Consider the following 23747-nt stretch of genomic DNA (forward strand, 5'->3'; position numbering starts at 1 on the left):
CAATATCGAACTCGTAATTTTCAGAATCATAAATACAGGGACCAACTCGTGGCTCGGCTCTCATTTGTTTTAAAAACAAAATCCCCAACGGAGTCACCAAGCTGTTGACATCGTTTTTTGCCCGGGTGGGGAAAAGACGATACCGACTCAGGGGTTTTCTATTTGAAAAGGTTTCAAGAATGTGAGGAGTCGCCACCAATCAGTTAAGGTGCGATTTGAACACCATAAAAATTGGGTATTTTAATAAAACATGTTATTTTTATAAAAATATCGAGTTTTGGGGTCTATAAAAATCTAGAAATTGGTACCTAGTCGATTACCCTATATTTAAAATTGGAAATTTTGAATTTGATCTTTATTTAATTTAAAAATCATTAAGGATGTAGAGTTTGAAAATGATATTCGTTTATCGAGACCGATAGCATTCATCCCCCGAGCGTAAATGCGGGGGATCAACTATAGTGTCTAATAACTAAACATTGCCTTGTTTTTAGAAAACATGATATGAATTTGAAAAGGATGTCGACTTACTTCGGGAATTGTCAGTAGTCACCCCCTGAGCACGATTGCGAAGGATATACTATTAACTTCTTAATAAGTGAACAGTGCCTTAAGTTTTAAAAACAATGCAATCAAGCAAAATTTTATTTAATCCTAATTATACTAAAAATAAATTAAGGTTTTTCTAACCTACAGTTTCAAATTATGAAATTAAGAACCTAGGGGCTCAAACCTAAAAACGTAGGCTCTAATATTAATCCTATTTGATTTTAATTAATTATTGAATCGAATGACCGAAATAGCCCCTCGAGCTTTTAAGCGAGAACCACTTCGAATTATCCCCTAAATTAAGAGACTAATTTAAAGTATAAATTAAAATGGATGCTCTATTTAACCTATTATTATGTCAATATGAAGTTCTGATCGATGTTCGGGGACTAAAATGTCAAAGAACTAAAATAACGGCTCTAAAAGATTTAAAAGTCTAAGGACCTAAATAGGCATTTTTAAAGTTAAGGGGCTAAGCTAATTATTAAACTAAAATTTTTTAGAAAATATTAATCATTAATTAATTTTAATCGAACAATTGATTCGAGTATTCAGCCATATAATGCGAAAACTCAACTCGAATTGCCCCTAATTAAACTATAGTGTCATCCTGATTTCTAATTTTGATTCGAATATTAATCCTAATTAAGAAATAAAATTACAAAATAAATTAAATAAATATTAAAATTGAATAAAATAAAAATTACAAATAATAAAGGAAATCAAAACATTCAAGGATCTAAATATAATAAACTTTAAATGTAAGGACTAAATTGCAAGAATTCAAAAGAAAGTAACTAAATAAAAATAAACAGAGACCAAAATGCAAGAAATTAAAACTCATAAGCTAAACTAAGACTAATAATTACTAAATTAAAATAAAATAAAACTGCTTGCCAAATAAAAATAAAAAAACAAAGGTCTAGTGACCAAAATGTAAAAACACACTAAAAGTAGAGGGACTGAAATAGTAAATTTACCAAATAATTAAAACATGCATACAGTGACCAAAACGTAAAAACACGGTAAAGTTGTGGGGTTTTAAGATGTAATGTGCCAATTAATATCCTCTATATATATCACATTTTAAGCTTTTTTGTTCATTTTACCCTAAACCAAAAAAAAAGAGGAGAGAGGATGGGATAATTCTCTCCCAACCAAGGTCAGCCTGCCCATTATCGGCTGCCGCGAACAGCTGCCAACCTTCGTCTGACCACCGTACACGGTGGCCGAAAATCCTCAAATCGACCCAAACCACCCCCAAAACGATAGATCTGCCTACTAGGAACCCTCCTAGGGGATAAAACCACCTAATAAAGCCTTAAACTAACCGAAAACCCCCTGAAATCGCTTAGTTTTCCCAGATTCTGGCGACCTCCGACGAGGCCCTTTGGCTGAGGTAAGCCTCGATTCCTCTTCCTTTTATTTTTATCTTATTTACTGTAAAATATGGTTACATGTATTTCTTTTTTGTGTTTATGTTTCGAAAAAAGAAAAAAAAAGAAGCATGCATGCATTTCGAATAAAAAAACTGAAACATTTACCCTTTGATCTTGCTCTATTTCGTACTGGAAAATTTGAGAGAAATACCTCCCCCTTGTTTACATTTGATTCGAGTTTATAACCCTTTTACATTGCTTTTACACAATAAAATAAAACAAATGCAAGTTGCTTGTGTGATGATGCTTTGGATAAAATCTCATATGCACTTATCCCTTTTGAGTTGGCAGTCGTATGAAATAGGGGACAATGGTATGGTAAAAGCAGCAAGTTGCCTAGGGTTAGGTGAGTAGGGTCGTGTCAATTGGGCCTTAGGTCGAATGCGGGTCTGGGCCTGTAATCCCTTTTGCTAAAATGACTCTGGTGTCTTGATCATTTCCCGAGCATTCAAACAAGGCTAGTTTTATGTCACCCTATTAATTTCGTTTCTAATGTGATTAAACATTATTATTGTTCTCACTTGTAGTCTTATTTGGGAGAAATATAAAGTTCTTGGAAACCTCATTACATCTTATTTCCCTTGTAATTAAAGCCCCCAAAGCTGTCTGCTAGTATCGATACTAAGCATCTCGGTATCAGTACTGACCCTAGAGTATTGATACTCCTCCTTGAGTATCGATACTCAAGGAAAAATTCTACTAAGAAACCAAGGTATAGTTTCTTTACTCCTATGCAGTATCGATACTCTCATGTTATAGTATCGATACTGACTAGGGTATCGATATCAAAATAGCATTTTGGAATTTGATTTATGATCTCGGTATCAATAACACCCCATGAGTATCGATACCAACCATGTAGTATCGATACTCCTCCTATGGGTATTGATACTCCCTTTAAACTTAAAAATTTTTACACTGATTGAAAACCAGTAACGATACTGACTCTTACAGTACCGATACCCTGCTAAAAATGCCCTACTTGGGCTCGAAATGGCCACTCAAACTCCCCAATTTTTCTACCTTGAGGTTTTCAATTGTTATTATTGTTTTATGGGGACATAAAGGGTCATAAATAAGGTTTTTGAGAATACTAAAAATATTAAATATGAAATCTACCATGAAATGCATCACTAAGCTTCATAAATCACTCTTTAGCTAGGACACATTTCTAATGACCCACAATTGGTATAAAGGAGTTGTGAGTGTGTTAGTTGATTTCTTTTTCTGCTAAAATCTCTCTCAAATCATTCTTTCCCCTTGCTTTTGAACTTTTTTCCACCTCTTTAACTAAACAATGGTAAGACACGAAATTACTAACTTGTCTAGGACTTGGAATAGAATTAAGAACACTCTAAAATCTTAAATTTACTAAAACAAACTTGAAACCTTTGATTTCCATAAACCTCCCTAAAACCCATTTTGAAAACTATGACCAAAACTTGGGATCAAGGGCTTGAATTGAACTTGAGGGATGAAGATTAAAGTTCTTACCTTGGTTGATTCAAACTAGGTTTAAGGATTCAAAAGCTATCACCTTTAGCTCACCTTGAAAAAGAAGAAGAAAAGCGAGAGAAAAAGAAAACGGAAGAGTGTTTGGTAAGCTTGATTCACGTGAAATCCATCTAAAATAAGGGGCTTCTATCCTTTAACTTAAGAAATGGGTAAACCATACTTTTAGTCCTTCTCCTTACAATCCACATTAACATCATCACTTATCTTTAACTATTGGGCCAAACTTAAGCCTAATACCCTTTAAATGGGTCTAAACTCATTTAGATCTATCGGGCTCTACTTTTGGGCCTCGGGTTGACTCGAACTACTAACCTAGGATTTGAGGTGTTACAAGCTCGAGTTTAAGGTCATCCTCTTTGTACTCAAGAGATCCCTGTTCAATTTTTCGACACGAGGAAGAAGATGAACAATATTAAGCTTTATGTTAGAGGGTGTTCAGCATGGACAACTATGAAGAACTCATTCATGAGTATCTATCAATTGTCAAGGGTGTTGTCAACTTTAACAGTCTTCCTTTGAATATATATCAAGAAATGTTGTGGCGGAACAAGATTCTTAAGGTCATTAGGAATAACTTGGTGAAGAAAAACATCGAGATATTCCTTGAGATTGCAGAAAACAAAGATGATTACACCGAGTTCTATGAAGCTTTTTCCAAGAACATCAAGTTGGATATTCATGATGATAGCCAAAACAGGGCTAAGCTTGATGACTTGCTTAGGTATTACTCTACTAAGAGTGGTGATGAAATGACCAGCTTGAAAGACTATGTTACTAGGATAAAGAAATGTCAGAAAGATATATACTACATCACCGGTGAGAGCAAAAAAGATGTTGAAAACTCACCATTTCTCGAGAGACTCAAGAAGAAGGATATTAAGTGCTCTTCATGGTTGACGCAATCGATGAGTATGCTGTCGGGCAATTGAAGCAGTACGACAAAAAGAAACTGGTCTCTACAGTTAAGGAGGGTCTAAAGCTCGATAAGGAGTCGGAAGAGGAGAAGAACAGGGAAGATAAGAAGAAATCGTTCTAGAACCTCTACAAGAAAATTAAAGAGATTCTAGGAGACAAGGTGGAGAAGGTGGTTGTGTCTGATAGAATTATGGACTCTCCTTGCTGCTTAGTGGCCGGAGAGTGTGGATGGACTGCCAAAATGGAAAGGATTATGAAGGCATAATCTCTTTTAGATAACAACATAGGCGTTTATATGTCGAGCAAGAAGACGATAGAGATCAACCTGGACAATGGCATAATGGAGGAGCTAAGGAAGAGGGCAGAGGATGATAAAAATGACGAATCAGTGAAGGACTTGGTGCTTTTGCTCTGAGACTGCTCTTTTGACGTCATGTTTCAGCTTGGATGATCCCAACACATTCGCAGCAAGAATTCACAAGATGTTGATGCTAGGATTGAGCATCGATGATGATGAGGCTGCTGATGACGACACCGACACTGACATGGCTTTGGAGGAAGAGACCAACGACGAGAGCAAGGTGGAAGAGGTCGACTGAGGAGCTGAACATGTTTGCCTACTTCCAATCTATGTTTTACTACATGAATCATGATGGTCGAGTGTCTTTAGTTCTAGATTTTTATATGTGGTTTGCCATAGTTCCACCGCTCCACGTTACTAGTACATCTGATACTGAAGGGTCTTTGTAAAATTTTACAAGTTCGCTTTCTTTTTTGTCTATTTTCAATAACATTTTCACTTAAAATATTATTTTTTTCATAATATTTTTTATCGACAACTGAAAATAGAACCTCTTACAATAAAAAAATGTTATAAGAGACACATTTTGAGTTTTATCCAACTTAAATTGTTAAGTTTTTATCATACATATCATATTTTCGATTGAGCTTATTTTTAGTCTAAGTTAGGTTATCTTCCTTTAATATTTCAGGTTATTTTTAGTCTTAGGTTAGGTTGTCTTCCTTTCCCGTGCTATGGAGGAACTTAGAATTGGTTCTTCCATTCATTCCGTTGTACTAAAATCTAGTTGCAAACGGATATTTTTGTCGACAACTCTTTTCTGGACAAGTACATGAAATATGGATGTATACGCTAGAAAATTGTTCGATCATATGCCTGAGAGAGGCTTGGCATCATGGACATCAACAATCTCAGGTTACTTCCAGAATCGATTAGCTGACCAAAGGATATCCACGTTTGTTCAGATGTTGGAGAATTCCATGAAGCCATCAACAGCACTTTCTTTGCACAATAAAGTAGTCACAAACGATGCGAGTGCGATGAAGAAACATGTAAAGAATGTGTTATATAAATCAACTGAAAGCGACTAAACAACAGTATTCATTTAAGACTACATTATTCCATTGTATTATAAATTTCACCTTCAAACTCTGGAATTAAGTTTTTAGTATTCCAGTACAACAAACTCAACAAAATGTGTGTATCGATCAACAGCAAGAAAAAAATAACATTGGTCCTAGATTTGATTCAGATTTTTCATAATCATCTCACAAAAAAATGATTAAAACATGAAAGCACAAGACAACCTTCTATTACCTCCAACTGCCAACAAAACTAAATTGGCAAAACTCTCATGAAAAATCATTCCATCTCAAGGAAGACCTGCACTGCCGGCAGGTCAACATAACCATCAATCAACCACCACCTCCACGACCAATGGCAGGCCTTGTCCCAGGACCCTGTTAGTTCAAAAGTTACAAGTTATATGAAACCCTTTGTTTGTCTAAACATGACCTCATTGATATCATCAATGCCTACTGTCGCAACGTCTTAAAAAATCGAGGGATTAATTTTAGGTGTTCGTTTTGACTAAAAATAAAATTGTGGTTTGAGGGAGTCGCCACCAATCTTTGTTTAGGGTGTGATTGGATTACCCAAAAATGTTTTGCTATTTTAATAAAATCTTAATTTATTTAAAAAAAAATTTTGGTATGCTTTTCCAGAAAAATAGGTTCGGGAGTCTATTACGTGTGGGGAAGGGCTTTGATCTTTCATGTTTCCTTAATCTTTTAAACAATTGAATTTATGTTACTTTCTAAGGTGGAGCAATTGAACAAATTTTAATCTTTAGTTCTTCGAATATTAAATGAATTAAGGATTCTTTTAATTCTTCAAGAATTATAGATTTTTGACATATGGCAAGATTAGACCTTTCTTATCCTGTCTCAAACCCCAAAATAAAATACATTAATTCTTTACCCAACATAACTCATGGTCATTACCAAAAAGACCAAATTTTGGCATTATCTCCCTTTGAAACTTTTGAACATTGCCTTTATCTTTTGATACACCCATACCTTTCTTTGAGTCAAATAAAGTCACACCATTGTCTTTTTAGACTCAAAATTGACATTTTTATGCCATTAAAACCCAAGGCATTGAGTTTTTTCTTGAGTCTTCTTCTAAGACACAACTTGGGGCATCTCGCAAGGAGCATGAACATTGAGACATGTTGGGGGCAAGAAGCAGAAAGAAGAATTCACTCGGAATAATTCTACCATGCATTAATTGCATTGTTTTCATGTGAATAAAAATAATCCTGAAAATCTATCCCCCTGGAGATACCTCTTCTGTGAAGACTTTCATGTATGAAATGATGAATGGCTTTCTTTCTTTATCCCTTCACAACATGAGAAAATATATATCCATTGTGTCCCCTTTTGAGCCTATAGTATTTTTCTTCTGATTCAACCCTAACCAATGATCACCCTCCACACTGGGGGCAAGGTGGAGAAAATATGCTCGCATAAGTGAAGTCATTGATTCAGATGAGATACCGAAAGGTGAACCAAATGCCAAGTGTGAAGATTCAATCAGAACAAAAAGAAAAAAAAGAGAAAATAAAAAGAGAAAAAAATAAAGGAAATTGAAGAAAAAAGAAGACAAGATGCATATGAAAAGATTCTCTCGATTCAAACGACGCACCGAGATTCAAACTATGAGATTGATCAAGCACAATCATTTTCGAATCACTGAATCACTTCACTCGAAGATCATAGAGCATTAAATGAGATTGATCAAACACAATCATTTCCGAATCACTGAATCACTTCACTCGAAGATCATAGACCATCAAGAGAGAGAGACATACGAGCAGATTCAAATTGAGCAAGATATGATTAAAGATATCAGAATGAATTGATCCTTGGTTCAATACCCTGAAACACTTGTTTGAGCCTATTTATCCTTTTCTTTTATAACCATGAACCATGGCCTACACTACGTGCCTTAAAAGTCCCTTCTAATCATACATGAAGTTCTGAACAGAAGAGACTATCTTTAGATTTCATCCTGCCCATCAGGATTAATCTTTATTTGTAAAAAATAGTGTAATTAATGCATGATAGAGAAAAGTAACAAAAGGGGGTTCAAGACGTAAATTACGAATGACGTCTTGAAACCAAAGGAGGATTCGAGTTGAAAACCTGAAAAGGCGACTCGAATACAAAAACTTAGGCAGCTGAGGCGCATGAATTCCTTGATAAGGCATCGCACAATCCAAGCTTGACCCTGAAAGCTAGGAATCAGAGAACACTTCTAATATAGGAGCATGCAAGATACCCCATCAAACCTTTGAGCATCAAATAAACAAAAATGCCAAACCTTTGACCAAACACGATAACCTGAGACATTTTTATCCTTTCCTTACTTAACCATTTCCCAAAAATAGATTTGATATTGGCACGTGTCAAACGGCTATAATTTATTAAAGGATTAATAATGTAATTAATTCTTTGATATCCAATGAACTCTAGTTTTATGATATGTCTCAATTGTAAAATCGTGAAAGGGGCAATATTTTCAAAACTTTTGAACTTTGAAAATAAAAAAGAAAGAAAAACATTTTTTTCAAAACAAGACAATCTGTCTAGAATGGATCTGGGTAAATGGCATGTGGCTCTCAAACACAAAACTCATGCTTAGAATCAATGCTGAAAGCAAGAAATCAGGAACAATGAGGGCATCTTTGAAGATTCAACATCAAATGTTGGGGCATTTTTTTAGATTTAACATCAAATGTTGGGGCATTTTTTTAGATTCAACATCGAATATTGGGACATCTTTGAGAATTCAACATCCTGATGCAAATTATCAGACCTTTTGAAGGCATTTCCTCTATATGCAGGAACAAACACACAAAGCACGAGACTCCATCCAGGGGATAAAACAAAACTAATTCATGTTACATGCATCTTAGACATACTTAAGAGCATCGCATTTATCATTTTTTGTATACATAAGGTTTTGCAACTTTTAGAGTCAAGTTTCAACTTCAAGATGAAGGATGCTCGATTCAAAAGCACATGGTGGTTGCTCTACCTCACAGCGAAGGGGCGACTGTCTGATAACAAAACAACTTTCCAATTTCAGTCAGAGTCAATTTCAACTTCATGGCGAAGGATATTGAACTCAAAGCGACACAATTCGCTCGAGAGTAGATTTCAACTTCACGACGAAAGATATCTATCTCGAAGCCAAACTTTACAATAAAGGGGTCATCCACGGTTTCGACATCCCGACGAAGGGAATCGTGTCCACTCGCAACATACAATACTTGGATTTCAACTTCACAACAAAGGATATCCAAGTCAAGGCTCAACTTCACGATGAAAGGGTCACCTGCGATTTCAACTCCACGACGGAGGACATCGTACCCACACATCCATGATTTCAACTCCACGACGGATAATATCGTGCCACTCCAGACAATACAAGTTCAACTTCATAACGAAGGGACGGCTGGTTGTCAACAAATAATTTCCCAATTTCAGAGACAATTTCCCAAATTCAGAGCCAATTTCAACTTCACAGCGAAGGATATTGGACTCCAGACAACACAAGTTCAACTTCACAACGAAGGGACGGCTGGTTTTCAACAAACAATTTCCCAATTTCAGAGCCAATTTCAACTTCACAGCGAAGGATATTGGACTCGAGAAGCACAAGCTCAACTTCACAGCGAAGGGGTGGCTGGCTATCAACAAACAATTTCCTAGTTCCAGAGCCAATTTTAACTTTACGGCGAAGGATATTGGACTCGAAACAATACAACTTACTTGGATTTCAACTTCACGACGAAGGATATCCAATTCCAAGGCTCAACTTCACAACGAATGGGTCATCCACGGTTTTAACTTCACGACGAAGGGAATCGTGCTCACCATTGTCTCTCTTGAGACAGTTTCCAAGTTTCCCTTGAAACAAAATATTTGAATCTGTTTCCCTTGAAACAAATTTTGTCTCTCTTGAGACATTTTCTTTTGGAACTAAGTTTTGTCTCTCTTGAAACATAAACATTGAAAATATTTCCCTTGAAATGAATTTTGTCTCTCTTGAGATAGTTTCTCTTGAAACAAAATCTTTGAATCTGTTTCCCTTGAAACAAATTTCGTCTCCCTTGAGACATTTTCTTTTGGAACTAAGTTTTGTCTCTCTTGAGATAGTTTCTCTTGAAACATAAACATTGAAAACATTTCCCTTGAAATGAATTTTGTCTCTCTTGAGATAGGTTCCCTCGAAACAAAATTTTGTCTCCCTTAAGACAGTTTCTCTTGAAACATAAACATTGAAAACATTTCCCTTGAAATTTTGTCACTCATGAATAGTTTCCCTTGAAACAAATTTTGTCTCCCTTGAGACAGTTTCTCTTGAAGCATAAACTTTGAAAACAGATTCCTTTGAAACAAAATCTTTGAATATGTTTTACGTTAAACAAATCTCGTCTCCCTTGAGACAATTTCTTTTTGAAGTTTTTGTCTCTCTTGAGACAGTTTCTCTTGAAACAAATTTTGTCTCTCTTGAGACAGTTTCCCTTGAAACTTCAATCTTTGAATATAGTTTCTCTTGAAACACAAAAAACCTTTGAAATTTTTTCTCTTGAAACACCAAACCCTCGAGTTCGATTACACTCAGCTTCGAGGGCACATCATTTACAGTATAACTCAAGGCTAGAAGAGTTATCTGTCACCAAAAGACCTTCGAGTTCGACTATGCTCAACTCTAAGGCACATCATTTACAGTACAGCTCAAGGCAAGAAGAGTTATCTGTCAATAAAATTATCGAGTTCGATTCCATTCAGCTCAATGACACCTCAATCACACTATTGTCCGGCTACAATCGAGGTTTTTCAAGCCGAGAAGAAGGTCTGGGTTAGTCGTGCCTTAGTAGCAAGAAGACTTTTTTCCGTCAGTATAGCTTAAGTTGAGAAAAGCTATCTGTCAGCGAAGACTTTTCGAGTTCGGTTTTATTCAGCTCGAGGGCATATCAACCACATTATGGAGTCAAGAGATTACTTTCCAGTCAAATTTTTAGCCAATGTCTTTAAACCGAGAAAGAGACCAAAGTGGACTACAACGTGAAGCCATATTCTGATTCAAATCATTTCAAGATGGACTCGACTTCGCGACGGATGAGCCATTCACAATTCAATTTGACAAGGAGTTATTCTTCAACTCCACTGAACGAAAATTTGTGTCTTTTTATCTTTGTCCTATTTTTCGTTCCACGAAAAAGGACAAAGAGGGGCAGCTGTAGACACCCATTTTCTTAAAAGATAGAACTAGCAAGAGTTTCTCTCCCAGGAGGACTCTTCCACCACCATATCTTTTAAAGCAACAACCACACCAATAAACGTGCAACAACTGAGCAAGGAGTCTAGTTGTATTAGGATTCTATTGTTAATAGGATTCTAAAAATAGTTGGTTTTTTTCACTATAAATACATGTAATCCTCCCCATTTGTAACACACGATTTATATACAAGATACAGAGGAAAGCATGAAAAAATACAAAGGTAAAGCTATTGTAAACGATTCGAAAAGGAAATAAAAGGTAACATCTTTTTACATTGATTCATTCATTTCTCACATGTGCATGTTATTTTTCTTGAGATTTGGTTTGAATAACCCAAAGCGTGGGTTGCGCCGATGACCAAAAAGGGGTGGGGTTTCGAAGTTTCAAACCTAGATCTACTTTCCAAACAAATGGTACGTTCTTTCTCATCAACTTTGTTAAAGGCAATACCATCATCAAAAACTTCTTAACGAATCTTCTATAATAACCGGCAAGTCCAAGAAAACTTCGGACTTCCGATACATTCTTTGGAATCTCCCATTCCATAATAGCTTTTATCTTTTGAGGGTCCACCCTAATTCCTTCTGAAGAGATCACATGCCCAAGAAAAATCACTTCATTAATCCAAAACTCACATTTGGACAATTTGGCAAAAAGTTTATTATCTCTAAGAATCTGTAAGACTAACCTCAAATGTGTACTATGTTCTTCAGTGGATTTCGAGTATACCAGTATGTCATCAATAAAGACAACTACAAACTGGTCCAGATAGGGTTGAAAAATCATGTTCATGAGATCCTTGAAAGCAGCAGGTGCATTCATTACTCCAAATGGCATTACGATGAATTCATAATGACCATATCTCGTTCTGAAAGCCGCCTTCGGAATATCTTTCTCCTGAATCTTCAATTGGTGATAACCAGAATGTAAGTCAATCTTCGAGAATATCGAAGCTCCTTTTAACTGATCAAACAAGTCATCAATGCATTGGAGGGGATACTTATTCTTGATGGTCACCTTATTAAGTTATCGATAATCAATGAAGAGACGCATTGATCCATCTTTCTTATTAACAAATAACACTAGAGCTCCCCAAGGCGATACACTTGGTCGGAAAAATCCCTTCTCTAACAACTCCTGCAATTGATTCTTTAACTCTTGCAATTCTTTCGGATCCATCCTATAAGGTGTCATTGCAATTGGAGCAGTTCCCAACATTACTTCAATTTGAAATTCTACCTCTCTATCTGGAGGTAATCCTGGCAACTCAGCAGGGAAAACATCAGGAAATTCCCGAATTATTGAAATCTCATCTAATTCTTTCTCTATAGCTCTGGTATCTATCACATTTGCCAGAAAACCTTGACATCCTTGTAGAAATAGCGTCTTGGTAGACATTACTGATATTACATTTGCTAAGGGATTAAACCTTTCACTGATCACACTTATTTCTGTTCCTCTTGGACTCTTCAGGGTTACCTTTTTCGATCTGCAATTAACATCTCCATAGTAACGGAACAAACAATCCATTCCCAGAATTACTTCGAATTCATCAAACGATAGTTCCATCAGATTAGCAGGAATTCAATTCCTTGAATCCTTATGGGACATCCCTTACAGACTTTGTTCACACGAGCACTATGACCTAAAGGATTAGGTACTATAATCTCATTACTCGTAGCTTCTAAGGGAATCCTCAATCCCTTTACTAACTTACTTGCAATGTAAGAATAATTAGAACCTAGATCAATCAGTACCAATACCAATTTATCATACAGCTAAAAAGTACATGCTATAATATCAGGGTCATCACGGTCTTAACTTGTCTTTAAATTGTACATCCGTGCGGTTGACCAAACTTCATATTGAGCAGAGGATTCAGACTGGTTCCTTCCTCTACCTCTTACCCGACCTCTCTGTGAGGCAGAGCTAGCTCTCTCAGATGGACCGGACTCTCCCATCATTAACGGACAATCTCAGATAAAATGTTTGGCATCTCCGCAACGAAAACAAGTTCCAGAAGCCATCCGACATGACCCAAAATGGTTCTTTCCATAATGCTGACACTGGCTCGCTTGACTCGGAGTGGATCTCCCAACACTAGATCCCATTGATTGCGTCTGTCTAGGTCTCACCTGACTTGCTCCTCTAGCTGAGGATGCAACTGATTCGGATCTAGCCTGTGATCGAAATCCTGAGTCTCTTCCTCTTTTTAGTGGTGCTGAGCTAGAAAAAACACCCGTCCTCTTTGATGTCTGAACTCTTGAGTCCCCAAATCTCTCATTATGAGCCCTTTCAATAGACTTTGCAAGATTGATCACCTTTTGGAATGAGGACAAATTCAATACTATGAGCATCTCTTTCAATCTAAGGGCGTAAGCCCTCCACAAACTATTTACACTCTTCTTTTTAGAAGGCACAAGCTCAGATGCAAACCGACTCAGCTTGTTAAACTCGTATTCATACTCATATACAGAGCGGTTCATATGTTTCATGTTCATAAACTCTTGCTTCATCTGCCGAATAAATTGATCTCCAATGTATTTGTTTTAAATTCATCTAAGAACAAAGACCAAGTCCACTGGTCACTGGACATCCACATGGTGACGTTCGTCCACCATATCCTCGGCTGACCCCTCAGTAACGAGACAACTCCATATAACTTCTTCACTTCAGAGCAGTGGAGACCATCCAACATGATTTTCATTTAACCAAAGATCCACCACAATCGGACGTTCCTTGGCTTCTCCCTTAAATTCGGGAGCTCCTAAACCTCTCAACTCTTTTGCTATATTCATTCCTTGAGTTGGTGGAGCAGGAGGTTGAAGACGCGTCAGAATAGCATCTAACGTTCTGAAGAACGTATCCTGATCTTGCACAGGCACTCCTTGAGATGCATGTTCTTCACCTTGCCTAGCTAGGGCAGGTGAATTACTGCTTTCAGCAGGCCTATCTTCTCCCGCTTCACTTCGGGAGCTATTATGTCTGGACATCTAATAAGAATAAACACATTATTATATTAGCAAAACATCATACTCATACTATACCAGATCAGAAGTTCTCACTATTTGTTGGCATGTATTCCATTTAAAGACTCTATAGACTCTGGTTTATGCCTAGAATCGGCTAAATCATAGCTCTGATACCATTAAATGTAACACCCTCAACCCATACCCGACCCGATATGAGTGCAGGATATCACATTGACTAAACAAAACAATACTCTTAGAAAACGATAAAACATTTGAACTATATTAAGAAATATAATAATATATATATATATATATATAGGTTCATACAAAGTTCACAAAATACTCAGAGCATACACAACTTAACATTCTATTACATGCCAACACTGATTTACATAACAAAATGACATACTATTAAGTTGTTTCTGATCTGTTAGTTGCAGGAGTAATGTTGTCCAGCTGGTTAACCTTGATCGTCTACTTTCTCGGATCCTACGTGTGAAACACTCACACGCTAAGTCATCGACTTAGTGAGGCAATATAATAATAATAATAAAATATAATGAAAATGTCAAAATGAGATAGATTGCAATGATAATATGTATGTAAACAATGCAATAATCATAACCATATTTCTTCCACATAGACTTATCAAATTCACATTCATAAATTCACTAGCCCATGATATCATACTGAGAACCTAAGGATATGAGTACTGTGAGGTTGTGCACTATGCTGTCACCACAGCTCGTATAAATGCATCGAAGTGCCACGTAGAATTGCACCGTAGTGCCATATAAGATTGTCCCCTAAGGACCACATAAATAATTCCTTAAGAATCATATACCTATGTCAAGGATCAAGTATGTGTCTCAAAAGACCTCATACATGTTCCAAAGAATACATATATGTCCCGAAGGACCGCATAGACCCTATACTCTTGGCATGACAATTATACCTATAGTTCTCATCTACATAACATGGGATTTTCCCAAATTACATAATATATATCACATAGACATATCATTTTCTTACCTTCATCACATTGCTCATATAACTTTGCATACATATTCATTTAAAACATGCTACACAATGCACATAGTATGAATTCATATCATGCTTCAAAATATGAAATGAATCATGTATCAATGTATTGAATCTAGACTTCTCACAAGTATAGAACTAATTATATCATTATAATCATGTTATGTATATGCACTCACCTATATTTCCTTGTTTTTTCCTCGATCGATCCTACTAGGCAATTGTTCTGAAACTTGTTTAGGCTTTGTATCTACATAGTAATTCATTGATACTTATCAGTATACTAATGAATATATTCTAACTATCATTTCTTAGGCTAAAAGAAAAGCTATTTCATCTGTAAATAAAGGTATGCATTGATGCACTCTACAGTGTATCGATGCACTCCTTAGTGTGTGCATCGATGCACTATCTGTGCATCGGTACACAAATTACATTTGATGTTTTCTTCTTAAGGAGGTGCATCGATGCATTGAGGACATTCGATGTTCATTTAATTGAAAATGCATCGATGCACTCCTTATGCATCGATGCACTAATGACATTCGATGTTCAATTAATTGAGGATGCATCGATGCACTCTACCCAGAATTGTCATTTTGAGCAAGACAATCTCTTTATAATCCTCCCAACACTTCATAATTCACCTCCTTTTATATCCCTAACTTTGTATACACTTATTTAAACTAATTATTATCCATTCAACACCTCTAAAACTTAAAAACCCAATCCTCCATATAGAATTTAAGAATCTAACCCAAATTCCAACATGTTCTCATTTTAATTCTAATACCTCATACTTCTTAGTTAGCTTGATAACAAGTCAAATCCCACTTCTAATTCTTATTTTGAACTATAATCCAAGATTTCACTTTTCTATTTCCTTTCTTTAATTCTTTATGTACTCCTCATCTTATGGTTTTAAGATAATCTAAGTTTTCCTTAAGCTTAGTTATCATCTAATGATCAATAAGCAACCTTAAATTCATCAAGAATTTGATCAACAAGAAAACTCACATTTATCTTGCTTTCACGGTGGAGAAGAAGAAGAGAAATCTGGAAACTTTAGTTATCCCCAAATGCCTTCCACGTGGATATAAATATCATCATCTAAGATTTAATTATTTTCCTTGTTAAAAGACTCATTTGCCCTTTAGTTCCCCTTGCTTTGCTAATTGATCCTACACCTAATATTTCAATCAATTCCTTCAACTTTTAATTTATCTACTTTGATCACTAAATTTTAAAATTTCACAATTTGGTCACTAACCCGGTATGGAGGATGTTACACTTGCTTTGTGATGTTGGTTGTTTTTGGTTCAGTGTTTGCCTGTTTTTTCTTGTGATTCTGGTTGTTTGGATGCCTCTTGATCGATTGCTCACTATCGTTCTTGGCCTTGCTGGAGGCTTTTTATAGCCCAGGTTTTTGCCGTTTTGAGTCCCGAATGGGATGGGATTCGTGGGCTGTTTGTTGAGTTATTCGTTCTGATTTTCTCGTGCACCCATTCTGTCGGGATTTTAGGGATGGTTCTATCTCGATCTTGGTCGACTGTTGACCTCCAATCTCCACACTTCGCGCGTGGCTTCCACGCACATATGTGCGGCGCCATTATTGGACCCTAAATATAAAACCCTAATCGGGTTAGGGCTGGGTCAGGCCCTTACCCGATTGGACTCAGTTGGACCTGATTTTGGACCTTTTGGGCCTAAACGAAAAAGAAGAAGAACAAAATAAAAATAAACAAATAAACAAATATAAAAAAGAAATAAATGTAAATAAAAACTATATAATATAAAATGTGTTCTCAAATTTTTTTTAAAAAAAACTAATATTATATATATTTTCGAAAATTGTTTTCAAAACTATACATATATATATTTTCGAAAAATGTTTTCAAAACTATACATTATATATACTTTCGAAAAATGTTTTCAAAACTATATATTATATATATTTTCAAAAACGTTTTCAAAAAATGTTTTCAAAACTTTGTAATATATATATTTTCAAAATGTTTTCAAAACTATATATTATATATTTTTCAAAAAAAAAATTCAAAACTATATATTATATATATAGTTTCAAAAATGTTTTCAAAACTATATTCTATATATAATTTCAAAAAATGTTTTTAAAACTATATTATATATATATATATATATTTTTAAAATGTTTTCAAAACTATATATTATATATGTTAATATAATATTAAAAACCCCAGACGAAAATGAGTGATTACGCATAGCAAATACGCTTTGGCTTTCGGTATATATATATATAACCCCAGATTTTGATTCCAAATAACTAAACATTTTATAGATAACCAGATAGATATGGTTTTTTTTTTGTAAACTACACGGGAGACCACTAAGCTATGGTCAAAAATCAATGTGACTACTGAACTTTCAATTGAATCAATCAGAGCACCCAACTATTTAATTGATTCAATCAAACCACTAGCCGTTAATTTTTAACAGAGGTGGTGATGTGTCCGTTAAGCTTAATTGGCGCAATTATATATTTCATCCTTAATATTTACATATTAATCATTTTAGTCACTATTTAATTCAATTAAATAAATTTAACTATCCAATTAGAATGTGACAAGTGTCACCACCCAATGGAAGTGAAAATTAACCGGACAAAGTTATGCTGCAAAGGAATCGAAACCAGGGTCTCGTGGGAGGAGATAGAGCAGGTAGCTAAACCATTGGGCCAAAGATCCCCAATGATTTAAAGTTACAACAATTTGTATTTAACTTGTAAAAGTTTGTTAATGATAAAAAATTAAACAAATTTTATGTTCAAAAAAATTATTATTTAAATTAATTATAAAATGATTTTCTGAATTAAAAATACTCATTTTTATATAAATTAGAAAATTTTTAAAAAATTGTTAATTCGAAAATTGACCAAATTAACCGAAATTTGTTTGGTTCGGTTAATAATTTTCAAATAATTTTAGTTCGATTAATGGTTAAAGAAAAAAATCGGTTAATTCGATTCTGTTAATAATTTTTAAATAAATTTTGGTTCGATTATTGAACGTAATTTTTGCTTCGATTAATTCAATTAATAATTTTAAAAAAAAATTGGTTAATTCAGTTCGATTAATAATTTTCAAATTAATTCAATTCGGTTAATAATTTTTAAATTAACCGAATCGAATTAACTGAATTTTTTGCTTCGATTAATTTGGTTAATAATTTTAAAAAAAATATCGGTTAATTTAATAATTTTCAAATAAATTTTGGTTCGATTAACCGAACAGAATTAACTGAATTTTTGCTTCGATTAATTCGGTTAATAATTAAAAAAATTGTTAATTCGGTTTGGTTAATAATTTTTAAATTAATTCGGTTCGGTTAATTTTCAAATAAATTTTAGTTCGATTAACCACACTGAATTAACCAAAAAAATTCTTTAATCGTTAATCGAACCAAATTTATTTGAAAATTATTAGTCGTAAATAATTTATTTAATTTTTTAATAATTTATTTAAACAAATATTTTGTTTAAGTTTTTATCCTTAACAAACCTTTAAAAGACAAATACAAATTGTTGTATTTAAATTATTAGGGACCTTTGGCCCTATAGTTTGGGCGCCTGGTCTATCCTCCCCCCTGACCATTGATTCCCTTAGAGAGCAACTTTGTCCCTTTAATTTTCACTTCATTGGTGTCACAACTTGATTGGACAGAAAAATTATTTAATTAAATAATTTAAAATTATAAATAAAATCTTTCAATCATATATTGACACGTGTCACGTTCTAATTGGGTAGTTAAATTTATTTAATTGAATTAAAATAATGATTAAATTGATAGAATATGTAAATATTAAGGATCAAATATATAATTATGTCAATTAAGCTTAACGAACACATCACCACCTCTGTTAAAAATAACGGCTGGTGATTTTATTGAATCAATTAAATAGATGTGAGGTCTGATTGATTCAATTTAAAGTTCGGTTATTCTCTGGGGTGGATCTGGAATCAAGAAAATATGCATATTAAATATATTACCTTGCAAATATTTTTCTCACAAAAAAAGACTAGAAATCGAGAGTAAGTACCATTTTTGCAACAGGCGGTTGTGAAGATAGTCTACTAAAAGGGGGTATTTTTCTTTCTCCTTGCTCTATCACATATATCAGAGAAAACCCTAGTTTAAGTTTTAGGTAAATTACATCAGATACCATCAAACTTTAATCATTGTATTGTTTATACTACTAACTTTTAATTTTATCAATTATAGCACTAAATTTTGATTTTTTTCAATTATATTATTGAACCGTTAAATCGTTAATGGCACGATGACGTAGTTGACGGCTTCTGAAGTGACTGGCAGATGTCAACATAGGCACCTCACTAAAACGACATTTTTAATGGCCCAGTGGTATAATTGAAACGAAAATCAAAATTTAATTATTATAATTCACAAAATTAAAAATTTAGTGATAAAAATTATACAGAACCAAACGTTTGGTTCTGTATTAGTTTACCCTTTTATTACTTATATTGTTTGGCGTTGGGTTTTATTTTGGGTTATTTGTAGCTTTTTTTTATTATGCCTAAAATTGAAATATTGGGCTCAAATGACCACAATTATGGGCAAAATTGACCCAATACTTTAAGAGAGATATGACACCATATTTTTTATTTTGGAAACTACAACATTTACTACAGTGACTTAGAATTCATCACATGGACATAACAAGTTTTAATAAAATATATTTTTTATTGAAACTTGTCACTGAAAATCAGAAAATCTAATAAAAATATTATTTGGGTAAACTCGTCATGTGGGCGTGAGGAGTTTGTGTTGCATTGTAACATTTATCGTAGATCCCAAAATAATTTTGAAGACAATCTAATAGGCTAATTGTTTTTTTACCCTCATAGTCTAGTGGCCAACCCCTGCCAAATTATGACCTAAACTTAGGGCTAAATAATAAAAATTAAGTAATCGAAAATAGGGATGGTCAAAATATCCGAACTTGATGGGTCTCGATTCGATCCGACCTAATATGTGAAGTTTTTTTTTTTTTGAATTTTGATGCTCAGGGCGGGGTGGGTTATGTTGTAAAAGATTTTGAGGCGGGGAGGAGCCAGGTTTTAGGTGAAAAATCGCAGACTCGACCCAACCCTGTTATTATATATATATATATATATATATTAAGAATTTCTATTTTTGTATTATTAAAATATATTATTTAATTATTAAAAATATAATAAAATATATTATTTATTAGTTTAAATATAATAAATAATTATAAATATATTATTATAAAATATATTATTTTAATTATTTTAAAATATTAATATATTCGAGTTGAGTCGGTTAAGATTTTAGCCTGAAAATCGAAGCGATTCGAGGTGGAAAAAACTCAAAATTCATCGGGGTAGGGCAGGTCGGTTTTATATATATGCTTTTAGTTTAGGGTCGGGGCAGCCAAAAACTCGGTGTAACACCCCCAACCCGTATCCTACCCGGATCCGAGTCCGAAGTGTCACATTGACTTTTCAAAACATTTACTTGTATAAAATAGTGAGTAATTTAAAATTTTTATAACATATAACTTATTCAAAACATTTACCAAACTATTCAGAGCAAATTCAATATATTATTTTGAATACATGCCAACTAGAACTTTATATATTAAAATACATATTATTCACATTTCTTCTGATTTGACATTCGGTAAGGAGAACTGGCCTGTCTTGCTTTACATTGCTCTTTACTCTTCTCACTTCTGTAACCTACGTATGAAACAATCATACGCTAAGTCTATGACTTAGTGAGGCATTACATTTATAAAGAACTCAAATTATTTAAACATGCAGAAACATCATCTCATGTCATACCAAAACAATTTAACATTACATACAATGTAATATACAATATACATATCTCACACTATTTTCATTACTAACCTTATTCCACTACCCATATTCTTATCATTTATGTCTCATAATCATATACTCATATATTTATTCTTTTAAGTCATATATGATTCAATTAATCAAGCAATATACACATCATCTCATATATCATATAATACAATTCATATCACAAAAGCATATACTTTACATGTAATATATATATATTTATTGTTATCTCTTTGTTGGCCTATGTACATCTGTGAGAACTGTAGATATGTGAGTCTATTGAGGTTGTGCACTATGCTGTCATAATAGCTCGTATGGGGTCCCTCTAGGGGCTATAAAAATTATCCCGAAGGATCACTGTATGTCCGAAGGACTGCGTAGACCCTCGACTCTTGGCATGCCATCTATACCTATAACTCTCGTATCATATAACATGAGCATTTTCACTTATATCATTCCACATATACACTTTCAAATCATATGTCATATAAGTTTATAGCTTCTTTCACATATATATGTAGTCACATAGCTTCTTTTCATATTATCACATATTTCATATCTTATAATTTATTTTCTCATGTTCACATATATCATGTCATATGGCTCATATCTTTCTCATGCAATCACATAGTTCAGTTTCACATATGTTCATATATATACATCACATAGCACATACTTCTTATATCATTACATACAAAAGCATGTTAACATATAATCATGCAACATATACAATAATATGTAACCACATCGACTCATGTACACATATGAACCATAGAAAAAAAATACTTCTATCTAGGAATTCATGCATTTTACTATTGGAAATAGACTTGTCGCAAGTCTTATTTCCCATTAAACATCATATACTAAATAATGTGCACTCACCTTGGCCTCACTACGTTCTAATCCACTTTTATGATTTCCTCTCTTTCGATTGAATCTTAACTTGATAATTGTTCCGGAACTTGTTCGTGCTTGATATTTATATAATCATACATTGATACATATTAGTATCCAATTGATGTATTCTAACCTATCATTTCTTAGACCAAAAGAAAGGTATAATTCTATTTTCCCCTTGATGTGCATTGATACATTCTACAGTGTATCGATGCATTCTTTAACATGTGCATCGATGCACTACCCATGCATCGATACACAAATCACCTTCGATGTTTTCATTTTAAGGGGGTGCATCGATGCACTCCTTATGCATCGATACACTAATTGCATTCGATGTTCATTTATTTGAGAGTGCATTGATACACATTGAAGATGCATCGATGCACACAACCCAAAAATTCCATTTGAGCCCGAAAATTCTTACTTTGCCCTCAAATTCTACTTATTAACACCTCCTTATTCCTTAAAACTCATATATACATATGTAAACCTTCTTATAACACTATAACACTTCATTATCCCTCATAATTCACCATAATTCTTGAATCAAAGAATTTCATCAATTTTTCCATGTGTTCTTAATTCAATTCTATCACCTCTAACTTCTTAATTAACCCTTTAACAAGTCAAATTTAACCTCCAATTCTAATTATGAACTTTATTCCAAGATTTCAATTTGAAACCTCTTATTTTCAATCTCTCATAACTTGATAATCTTTGAGTTTTAATCCATCTTAAGTTTTCCTTAATCTTTTCCATCACTCTAAGAATCAAAACCAACTTTAAAACAAAAGAATTAATCAACTTGGAACCAACTTACCTTGCCATGGAGCTTACGAGAAGAGAAGAAGAAGAAGAAGGTTGAACCAAAGTCTCCAGACTTTTCTATTTTCTTTTCTCTATTTCCATGTGCCATCTCCTATATAAAGGAGAAATAAAAATCTTTCTTATGAAATTACTATTATACCCTTAAAATTTTCCACAATTACCATTTAATATAACACTGAAATTTTTCTATTCAAGTCCTTGAACTTTTAACTTGTTTCAAAATTAAGCACAAATTTTACTAAAATTCCATTTTAGTCACTAACCCCAATTTTTGGGATATTACACTCGGTCTGCCCCGTGCCCATCCTAATCAAAAATCTATCTAAATATTAGTGTTTGTGATGTGATCCTACCGACCACCAAGTTCAAACAAAACATGCTCTCAACTTTGAAGTTCTTCCAAGATGATTCTAAGGGAGTTATTCCATATTTTATTACTTATTTACTCATATATGCTTTATATGTGTTATAAGCATGCTTTGACATTCTAAACTATGCTTAAATATTCATATATTGTCCTATGTTTGCATCCTATATGATATTCATGCATGTCTCATCTTTAATTAGCTTGTTTCATGCATATGTTACACATTCCTTACTTATGTTATCATATAAATTGCATTATTATATTATCCATGGCATCATGTGTTACATTAGAATGTTACTTATTACTTATTCATTATATTGAGCATTGTAACTTATATACATTTTGTATTTAGTACAAGGTACATTCAAGGCAATCCAATTGACAGATTCACGTCACTCATAGAGATTGCCATTTTTGAACATGTTCATATCATCTTTGGGTGATGAAGTATTCTTAACATTTAATCCCCTATCTCTTATATTTCCAAGTCACTTTGAATCGTATCAATCTGATATTGGGAGGTCAAGATATGCCCAGATTAATTAAGAGAGTACATGCTGGAAATAAGTACGGGATTTACAACCAAATGAAGAGCCATGTTCACACCTGATGCATTTCCACCTTCATGAATCCATTTATGGCGTGTACAATCATACAAGGAGGCTAAAGGAC

The 23747-nt window shown here is 33.9% G+C and overlaps 1 pseudogene; it reads left to right on the forward strand.

Annotated features, from left to right (window-relative positions):
* The first annotated feature begins 3648 nt into the window (after positions 1 to 3648).
* Positions 3649 to 5017, forward strand: LOC120173002 (annotated as a pseudogene).
* Positions 5018 to 23747: the final 18730 nt, after the last annotated feature.

This window comes from Hibiscus syriacus, unplaced genomic scaffold (genome assembly GCF_006381635.1).
Source record: "Hibiscus syriacus cultivar Baekdansim isolate YM2019G1 unplaced genomic scaffold, ASM638163v2 tig00111937_pilon, whole genome shotgun sequence".
Lineage (NCBI taxonomy): Eukaryota > Viridiplantae > Streptophyta > Magnoliopsida > Malvales > Malvaceae > Hibiscus > Hibiscus syriacus.